The sequence below is a fragment of the Fragaria vesca genome, linkage group LG2, assembly GCF_000184155.1.
Source record: "Fragaria vesca subsp. vesca linkage group LG2, FraVesHawaii_1.0, whole genome shotgun sequence".
Classification (NCBI taxonomy): Eukaryota; Viridiplantae; Streptophyta; class Magnoliopsida; order Rosales; family Rosaceae; genus Fragaria; species Fragaria vesca.
In genome coordinates this window covers 1,499,907-1,510,198 of record NC_020492.1, presented here as the reverse complement: position 1 = coordinate 1,510,198, position 10,292 = coordinate 1,499,907, and the positions used below count along the sequence as shown (strand labels likewise).

The 10,292-nt window shown below is 39.7% G+C and overlaps 1 pseudogene across 1 annotated transcript in view; it reads left to right on the top strand.

Moving 5' to 3' along the window:
* The window catches only part of LOC101300596, a 12,267-nt pseudogene extending 2,908 nt beyond the window's left edge, over nucleotides 1-9,359 (top strand). Inside the window, exons 6-11 of the transcript XR_184116.1 lie at nucleotides 617-823; nucleotides 6,631-6,646; nucleotides 6,833-7,188; nucleotides 7,297-7,451; nucleotides 8,321-8,637; nucleotides 9,087-9,359. The product of XR_184116.1 is annotated as an uncharacterized LOC101300596 (transcript). The remainder of the gene's footprint in view (nucleotides 1-616; nucleotides 824-6,630; nucleotides 6,647-6,832; nucleotides 7,189-7,296; nucleotides 7,452-8,320; nucleotides 8,638-9,086) is intronic.
* The last annotated feature ends 933 nt before the right edge of the window (nucleotides 9,360-10,292 follow it).

Here is a 10,292-nt window from a genome sequence, read left to right as displayed (position 1 = left end):
GTATTTTGATATGTTGGTTATCATGAATGTTTTGATGTGTTAAACAATCTTTTGTTACTACTTTATGTTACTTTAAGACATGGTTTGCAGGTTATTAATGTTATTATCGGCAATGTTTTGATGTGTTAAAATATTTTTGTTGATACTTCATGTCAAATTATTCAATTTTATCATATAATCATCATGGTTAATAAAAACAGTTAGTAAATATTGATTTATATGGACAAAGTTAAACAAACCATAGATAAATTATAGTATATGAAGTTAGTTATAGTTTCATGTCTAAAATGGTCATTCTACAAATTAGAAGCACTTTTAGTTAGAGAGTTTACCAAACACCTTCCACTGTTTTTAACACTAACAGCACATATTAAAAGTCAGTTTACCAAACACTCAGACATACTTTGTTTTTCAGTCACTTATTCTCAGGATAGCTTATAAGCCAGCTTTTCTTATAAGCCCAGCTGCACCAAACACATCCTAAGTCTACACTACATACAGTTGCATTATTATCATTGTTATAGCAAGATTGTTGATGGATGGTGCATGCAGCCATAGATATGTAATAGTGCAGATATATGCTTGTCTGTATAATTGGTTGTTTCTGCATATGTAGGCACTGTCTTTGGATATTGGGGAATGGACCGACCCTGTTTAACAGCAACTCCATTTGGAAGAAGCTAATCATGGATGCCAAGAATCGCAATTGTTTTTACAACGCTGATGAAGACAACTTGTCTAATGCTATTGCGTCTGCCCTTGTGGATCTTAACCAAGTTCAAGTTTTATTCAATTCTGATTCTCTGCTGTTCAGAAATGTTGAGTGAGCTGCTCCTTTCAAGCAGCAAATCTGGACTACTGCTCCAACAACTGACATAATCACTTGTGTAGTTAATGCAGCCGTATTGCATGACCTTTGTATTTATCTTTCATACATAGCTCTACTATTGTATTCTCCTTTCATACTTAGGTATAGGTTAATCTGTACTAGTATAAATATCCTCCAGTTTGGAGAAGAATACATCTGGGAATTATACCATAAACCTATTCTTGACATGGTATCAGAGCGTTCTGCTCTTGAGACCGATACCCATATCTAGAATTCTAGATTTACCCATACCCATACCCACATTCCGCTGCCAGAAAATACCAAGAACAATTTTGTTCTTCACTTAATCCAAGAGAACTTTGTTCTTCTGTTTTTCCCAGAAATACCCAGTACCTACAACCGAAGAACTCTGGTTCTTCAACTTACCCAATACCAAAACTCTAGCTTGAAGATCAAGCACGAGTTCATACCCATTACCCATACCAAATATTTTGCTCAAACATTGAGCAAACCTCTTATCCAGACAAGATCACCGGACGCAGGAAGTAGCGACGAATCTCAGACCGGAGTTCCGCCTTCAGACCGCCGCCCCGTTGATTCTCAGACCAAGAGACCTTGTTCCATTGCCGGGGCGAACTCAGACGCCTGAAGACGTGCCTACAACTTCCTCCGATCATTCCAATCAGCTAGGCTGCTAGTGCTAGAAGGAAGAGAATCACTGGCGGCATCAGATTCGGCGAGCAGACGCCGTCGCAAGAAAAAAAAATCACGAGGTGTCAACGATTGCGCCCTTCAGTGCACCGAGTAATACCCAACTGATCCTTACTCAAGGCCCAAACCCAGTATCCCAACCATTTTTTATTTTTTGGTAAGTTAGTCAGAATTAAAATAAAAAAAAGGAAGGGTAATAAGACTAGAAATTTTATCTTTGTACCGTCGAGCTTACTCGTTTAACTTAACGTGATAGGCAACACCCAAGGATCGAATTTCTCTTCTCTTTACTTAGTAAATTCTGAACCATGGTTCTCGATGAAGTACAGATCAGTTCATCTCAAACATCAGCAATCAACTCTGAATCTTCTTCTCAACATAAAGGGCGATCGTCATCTAATGATCATGGCCCTATTGTTCCAGAAAAATTGGATAGCACCAATTTTATTTCTCGGTCTAAACATGTCAAGTTGAATATCACTGGCCGCGGTAAACTTGGTTATCTCATCGGCAAGAAGAAAGCACCATCCGAAGAAGAAGATGAAAAGGGTTACGAAGTTTGGGTTGAAGAAGACAGTCTCGTTCAAGCATGGCTTCTCAGTTCCATGCACAAGGAGGTCAGAGAAAATTATGAAGGTTTGGAGACAGCTAAAGAAATTTGGGATGCTGTTAAAACTACTTTTTCAGTAACCCAAGATGATACACGAAACTATGAGCTACAAATAGCTTCGGTTTCCACCAAACAAAATGGAGCTCCTCTTCATGGCTACTACAACAACATGAAGAAAATATGGCAAGAGCTTGACGTATTGGATCCTCTCAGACTCAAGGATGCAGATTCTATCACCTACATGGCTAATAGGGTCACCAAGCACCGTGTCTATTTCTTTTTGGCCGGGCTAGACCCTCACCTTGATGGAGTCCGGAGTAGAATTCTAAACACAAAGCCGTTGTCTTCTATAGAAGAGGCTTATTCTCAAGTCAGTGCTGAGCATAATAGACTCCAAAAGATGATGTCTGACACAAAGCATGAGGGATCAGCCATGATTGTTCAATACCGGCCACCACATATTCGTAGCTCCCAGCCTTCTTCATCTACACCTCCGTTGAAATCACCCTCTCAATGACCAATAAAATGCACTCATTGCAAATCAACTAGTCATATGGTAGAGACTTGTTTCTACTTGATTGGCTTTCCTGACTGGTGGGATGATCACATTGCCAATCGCAAGGAGGCCCAAGCAAAAGAAGTACGAGAGAAAGCGAAATCATTCCAACCCCATGGAAACAAGAACCCAAAAAGCTACCAGCCCAAAGGCAAACCTCAGGCCTCTCTCCAGATTACTTCGCCAGACTCGAGTTCGAGTACAACTATTGTCAAACCCAATCATGGTGATCACTCTGGTAACTCCACTTTTACCTTCAAGTGTACCTGTCTCTTTGCTCTCGAGTAACTCTGTCTTTAATTGGAAAGATATGTGGATAATTGATTCGGGTGCAACTGATCATATGACTAATAACTCTAGCAATATTCACCATTTAACTCCAGTTCATCGCTCTGGTGTAACTAATGCAAATGGTGATTCCTACCCCATTACTGGTGCTGGGTCTGTCACTCTTACAGACTCAATTACCCTTGACACTGTGTTGCTTGTTCCTTCCTTGTCTCATAATCTCTTGTCAGTCAAACAGATAACCCAACAATTGCATTGTTGTGTAATTCTTTACCCCTGGTGTTGTGTATTTCAGGACATCCTAACAGGGGAAATCATTGGACGGGGTATTGAGAAGGGGGGATTATACTACATGGAGATGACAACTGCTGGTAATCTTCGTGCGAGTGAAGCACATCAGATTCATAAAATAGTATCCATAGATGAAGAACAAATCTGGTTATGGCATAAGAGATTAGGACATCCATCATTTGGATATCTCCAAACTCTCTTCCCTCAATTATTTAAGCACTGTAAAACATCACACTTCAAATGCAACACTTGCAAGCAAAAGTCACCGTGTGAACTACCCTTTGAGCTCCAGTAAAAGTACTGCCCCATTTGATCTTGTTCATTCTGATGTTTGGGGGCCGTGTCCACCAACGCACATTGGAATGAAATGGTTTGTTCTGTTTGTTGATGATTGTACCAGGATGAGTTGGATCTACTTGATACGACATAAAAGTGATGTCTTTTCTGTATTTCAGACGTTTCATGCCATAATCCAAACTCAGTTCCAAAAGCCCATCAAAGTCCTTCGTACAGATAATGGCGGGGAATATGTGAACCATCTTTTTCACCAATATCTAGCTACCCATGGAATCATTCATCAGACCACCTGTCCTCAAACCCCTCAACAAAATGGTGTAGCGGAACGAAAGAACCGCCACATTCTTGAAGTTGCTCGCTCCATGTTAATTGGAGCTAATATGCCTGAATATTTTTGGGGTGATGCTGTGTTAACTACTTCCTACCTCATAAACAGACTTCCTACACAAGCCCTTCAGTCCACAGTTAAGAAAAATCATCCACTACCAAAAACACCGATCCAAGCTCTTGAAAGTTATTTGCCTTTACCACCTACCCATGCCCTTGATCCAAAGATTTTTGGTTGTGTAGCTTATGTTCATATCCATCGAAATCAGAGGACTAAGTTGGATGCTCGTGCTGAAAAGTGTGTCTTCATCGGTTTTGCTTCCACTCAGAAGGGATATCGGTGTTATAACCCTACTACTAAACGTTCCTATGTTTCAATGGATGTTACATTTTGTGAACATGAGCTGTATTTTTCCCCGAAGACTCCTCTTCAGGGGGAGAGTAATGCTGAGGAAGAGCAGTCTTTAGGGGATTTCTTGGGTCCCTTGGATAACCAGATATATGAATCTACTGGAGTGAGAAGCATTGAGCATGGATCAACTGAAAGGAGTAACCCTCTACCAACATCAGAAACAGATTCTATATGTACTCCGTGAAAATGGCAATCAGTTGCCGACTCCAGAACCAGCAGAGATAAATACTTCTTCCCCTTCTACTACCCCATCAACACCAATGCTTCCTGAGGATGATCCAGAGGTAACTGATAATCCTTTGTTTGAATCTCATGATAATTTTGAGCTTAACCCTGAAACAGAACCAAGTAACATCATAGGGATTCAGAAGTTACCATTCCGAAAAAATCGAGGTCAACCAAAGGCTCAATATGAACCAGATCCTAAAACCAAGGCCAAATATCCCATAAGCAATTACATGTCCTCCCATAGGTTATCCAAGTCATATGCGTCTTTTGTATTTCATTTGTCTGCTATTGTCATTCCAAGTAAAGTGCAGGAAGCTCTAGCTGATCCTCAGTGGACTAAAGCTATGGAGGATGAAATGGAAGCCTTGCAAAAGAATCACACATGGGAACTAGTGCCAAGACCCGCAGGGAAGAGAATAGTTGGGTGCAGATGGATCTATACATTGAAGTATGGTGCTGATGGTACACTAGATAGATACAAAGCTAGATTGGTCGCAAAAGGTTATACTCAGACATATGGCATTGATTATCAGGAGACTTTTGCACCAGTGACCAAGATGAATACTGTCCGAGTGCTATTGTCATTAGCAGCCAACCTAGATTGGCCTCTTAAGCAGTTTGATGTAAAGAATGTTTTCCTGCATGGAGACCTGAAAGAAGAAGTCTACATAGATCTACCTCCAAGCTACTCTCTACCGTCACAAGTTGGAATGGTGTGCAAGTTGAAAAAGTCATTGTATGGACTAAAGCAGTCCCCCAGGGCGTGGTTTGGAAGATTCAGCCAATCTATGAAGCAGTTTGGTTACAAACAAAGCAACTCTGACCATACACTGTTTCTGAAGCGAAGGAAAGATAAACTTACTGCACTTATCATTTATGTTGATGATATGATTGTGACAGGTAATGACCCAGAAGAAGTGAAGAGACTCTAAGAACATCTTTCGTCTGCTTTTGAGATGAAAGATCTTGGCGGATTGAAATACTTCTTGGGGATTGAGGTGGCTAGATCAAATGAAAGCATTAGCCTATCTCAGAGGAAGTATGTGGTTGACTTACTCGTAGAGACTGGCTTGCTAGCATGTAAACCTGTAGATACACCAATGGAGCAAAATCACAAGTTAGCAGAATATCCAGACCAAGTGCCTACTAACAAGGAGAGATATCAAAGGTTAGTAGGCAAGCTGATTTATCTCTCACATACCTGACCTGATATTGCATATGCTGTAAGCGTTGTAAGTCAATTCATGCACGCACCAAGTGAAGATCACATGGAAGCAATATACAGAATTTTGAGGTACTTGAAGACAAATCCAGGCAAAGGGATCATGTTTTCCAAAAATAACCATACGAAGATAGAAGGATACACATATGCAGATTGGGCCGGTTCCATCACTGATAGAAGGTCCACTTCAAGTTACTTTACTTTTGTGGGAGGTAACTTAGTCACATGGAGAAGTAAGAAGCAAAAAGTGGTTGCTAGATCCAGTGCAGAAGCTGAATATAGAGGAATGGCCCATGGAGTATGTGAAATGTTATGGCTTCGTCATTTAATGAAGGACTTGGGATTCAAGTCCGAGTATGCTATGAATTTGTATTGTGACAATAAAGCAGCCATTGATATAGCACACAATCCAATTCAACATGACAGAACAAAACATGTCGAAGTTGATCGACATTTCATCAAGGAGAAGTTGGAGTCAGAAATCAACAAGCCACATGTACCTACTGAAGATCAACTTGCTGATATTCTGACCAAAGCCGTTTCTGCAAAAGTGTTCCACAGCTCACTAGACAAGTTGGGTATGCGAGACATCTATTCCCCAACTTGAGGGGGAGTGTTGAGTGAGCTGCTCCATTCAAGCAGCAAATCTGGACTACTGGTCCAACAACTGACATAATCACTTTTGTAGTTAATGCAGCCGTATTGCATGACCTTTGTATTTATCTTTCATACATATCTCTACTATTGTATATATTCTCCTTTCATACTTAGGTATAGGTTAATCTGTACTAGTATAAATATCCTCCAGTTTGGAGAAGAATACATCTGGGAATTATACCATAAACCTATTCTTGACAAGAAATGCAAAGTGGAAGGTACATAGTCATCAAATTAATTTCCATGGCCTACAATAGTACCTGTTCTATACTTCAGTTTCACCTGTATTCCCTAATTTCGTATTCTTACTTCCTTCTTTGCTTTATTTTTAATTTTTAGTTTTTTTCTTCTGTATGTTCATTGGTGTTATTGTATCCTTATTTAGTATACATGCACTTGTACAGGTTTACTTTGCCAATGAATTTAAGAAATCCATCGCAAAGTTTAGGGACCCTGAAATTCGTCGGGAAGTGGCTTCTCTACTGCGAAAGCTTTCAAGTGGTTGGCACCAATCTCATGAGGTGAAAGTCTATGGTGCGACTTCTTGTCAGCTGTTAGAGAAGTATAAAGTTGATGGGATCCGGAATTTGATTTGGAGTGTGGACATTCTCCAAGAGAATTCACAATGTATACAGATTATACAAGTTTGGGATATTGTGCCACATTCTGATGTACCAGAACTTGCAAAGCGTCTTAACATCATTTTTGGGTGTTACACAATGGACAGGGTTAATCGCTGCAAACAAAGAAGTCTGGACGGGTATGTTTGTATTATAAACTCATATACTTGTCTGCGTTTTGTTTAAACATTACTGCAAGTATTTTACGAATCTGGTTTATATAATCCATTCTTTATCAATTGCTATAGGGACAAAGTTGTTCCAATTACATGGCCACTTGAATATTCAAGCCCTACAAGCAGTGTGGTTGTGAATCTGATCCTCTGGAGTTCCTTTCAACACCATTATCTTGTCTCAGTCTGGGGGACGACCCAGCTGAAAATTCAACTGCATTTTATACGAGGTGTGTGATTGCATATGTTTTTTTTTTTTTTTTTTTTGATAAAATTGCATATGTTGATTATGCAAACTTTTAAAATAGTTAGATATTACTCGGACTATCAGCTCCTGCCTTATGCCTTATGTTTTTCTATTTTGAACTATAGAATATGCAATGATATATAATCTCAATGATCGTTGCAATTCTTTGTCAGAAATAACGCATTCAACAAGAGAGGAAAGAAGGCCACCCGATCGAAAGGAAGGTGGTAACTAAATGTAATGAGGTACAGTTCCACATCTTGTCTCCATCGCAAAATGCTTTCTTTTGGAAATATTTTTCATATCCAAGCAGTATCTGATTTGAAATTTGTTAAATTCTGAATTTCGGAAGAGGACATTATGCAAAGCAGGCCAAAAGCAGTGGAACATCTTGATTATGCCTCACATGGATGTTGTAATCCTTATGAAATATTCTCAGTTATCTAATAATATTTTGGCAAAAGTAGATTTCATGTGATGTTAATATGCTTGTCCTCCTAAACCATTCACTCATTCTTAAGAAGAGTTGGAAAGTTTTTTCCTCTCCTTCGCCAGCTTGTTCTTTTCTTCGAGCTCGCTTTTGGCGAAATGGCGTACAATGTCATTCTTATGCTAGCTCTTCCATTTGGCCCGGTATAAAGCGGTTTTGGGCTCAAGTTCAAGATAACACAAGATGGATTATTGGTTCTGGTCGCTCTGTTTCTTTTTGGCATGTTAACTTCTTGGGCAATCCTCTCATGGATTTTTTTTGGGTCTCATACAAGTATGCTTGCTCTACAAGATGACTTGGTAGCTGATTATATTCATAATGGGGCTTGGAACTTTCCTATGTTGCTATATTTCACTTCCCAGGCATATGTAAGTTAATTAATGATGTCCCTATCCCTATTGTTCCTGATATGTCTGATAAGTTGATTTGGGTTCCATCATCTTCTAGGGAGCTATCTGCAAAGGAGGCATTCCAATTTTTGCGCCCACGTTTACCATCTTTGGATTGGGGGAAGCTCATAGGGTCTAAATTCATCATTCCCCGTATTTCTCTTCATTCTTGGAAAGTGTTAAGGGGTAGGGTGTTATCCGAGGATTTACTACAACGTCGTGGGATTGCTTTGGCTTCTCATGGGATTGCTTTGGCTTCTCGTTGTGTTCTCGTTGCTTTGGCTTCTCATGTGAGTCATTGCCACATATCTTTCTGACTTGCTCTTTTGCTGCTTCACTATGGAACAATTGGGCGGGCTTATTTGAGTTAGGATGTCTACCTCAAAATTTGGTTGATCTACTATACTATGGGGGTGTTGGACGTAGTCATCAGCTCAAGGAGATTTGGTTAATATGCTACACCACTACCTTGTGGTTTATCTGGAAAGCAAGGAATAAAATGAGGCATGATAATTGTACCATTGTTGTAGATGCAGTACGTCAGTTAATTATGGGTCACGTGAAACCAGCTAGCAAATTAGCCTCAGGTTGCATGTCTAATTCTTTAACAGAGCTCCGGGTTTTGAAAAAGTTTGGTCTATTATGTCGGCCCCGTCGGGCTCCAAGGATTACAGAGGTTAATTGGCATCCACCTCTCTTTGGTTGGATTAAAGTCAATATTGATGGTGCATGGCAAAAGACTACAGGAAAATCTGGTTATGGTGGAATTTTTAGGGATTTTCACGGCTCTTTCCTTGGTGCTTTTGCTTCAAACCTTGAAATTCCTAACTCGGTGGATGCAGAGGTTATGGCGGTTATTCAAGCTATTGAGTTGGCTTGGGTTAGGGATTGGAAGCATATTTGGCTTGAGGTGGATTCAACAATTGTGCTTAATTTCTTGCGGGATCCTCATCTTGTTCCTTGGCGTTTGCGAGTAGCATGGGGTAATTGTTGCACCGCATTTCTCAGATGAATTTTCGATATTCTCATATCTTCAGGGAAGGTAATCAGGTGGCAGATGCTTTTGCCAATATGGGTTTATCGATGTCTGCATTATCCTGGTGGGATGAACCTCCCCACTTCATTCGGGGCATGTATCAACGAGATAAGTTCGGTCTCCCAAACTTTCGTTTTCATTGACTTGTTTTATAGTGTAGTTTGATGTCTCTTGTTTGGTGTTTTAGGGTACTGACTTTAGTGTCATCCAACTTATTTGTAATCTTTCTTTTTTATTAATAAATTTGAGGTGGGAGAGCACTCTGCTCTACCTAGCTCCTGTTAAAAAAAAAAAATATATATATATATATATATATGTTTGATATTGCAATATTTGAAACAATTATTTGAATACAAACTGCTTTCAAATGGACATCCGATGGGCTGGGCTAAAGAGCAACTCTAATAACCTCTTTAAATCTTGAATTTTCTCTAGGGAAAAAGTTATAAATGGTCCCCCGTGGTTTGGAGTCATGACTATGTTTGCCCTCGTGGTTTAAAAATGGCTGGGCGGTATGCTCCGGAAGACCCAACGCTTCCAAGTCCTTGGAAAGGTTTGATACCTGATAACCCAGTGGGCTTTTCCAAGATTTTCGAAAAGCTTATAGTTCTTCTTTTAATCTCAGTTTTTAACAGTTAAAAATAGACTCTTCAATGATCGTTTTAAACTTGGTTTCAAGCAAAACGGAGTTGATTTGAGAAACTTGTGCTATTTTGAAGTTCACACAGTGTTTTAGAATCTTCTACAGAAACTGCATTTTCAGTCACTGGATCTCTATATAACTATGCATTTGAACTCCAAACGGCTTGAAATTTTGGGACACTGTTCCTTTGCTTGTCTATTTTGATTCTGGAAATTTTCCCTTGAAAATATTGAAAGGTCAATTGTTGGTGAATCTCTCTCTCTCTC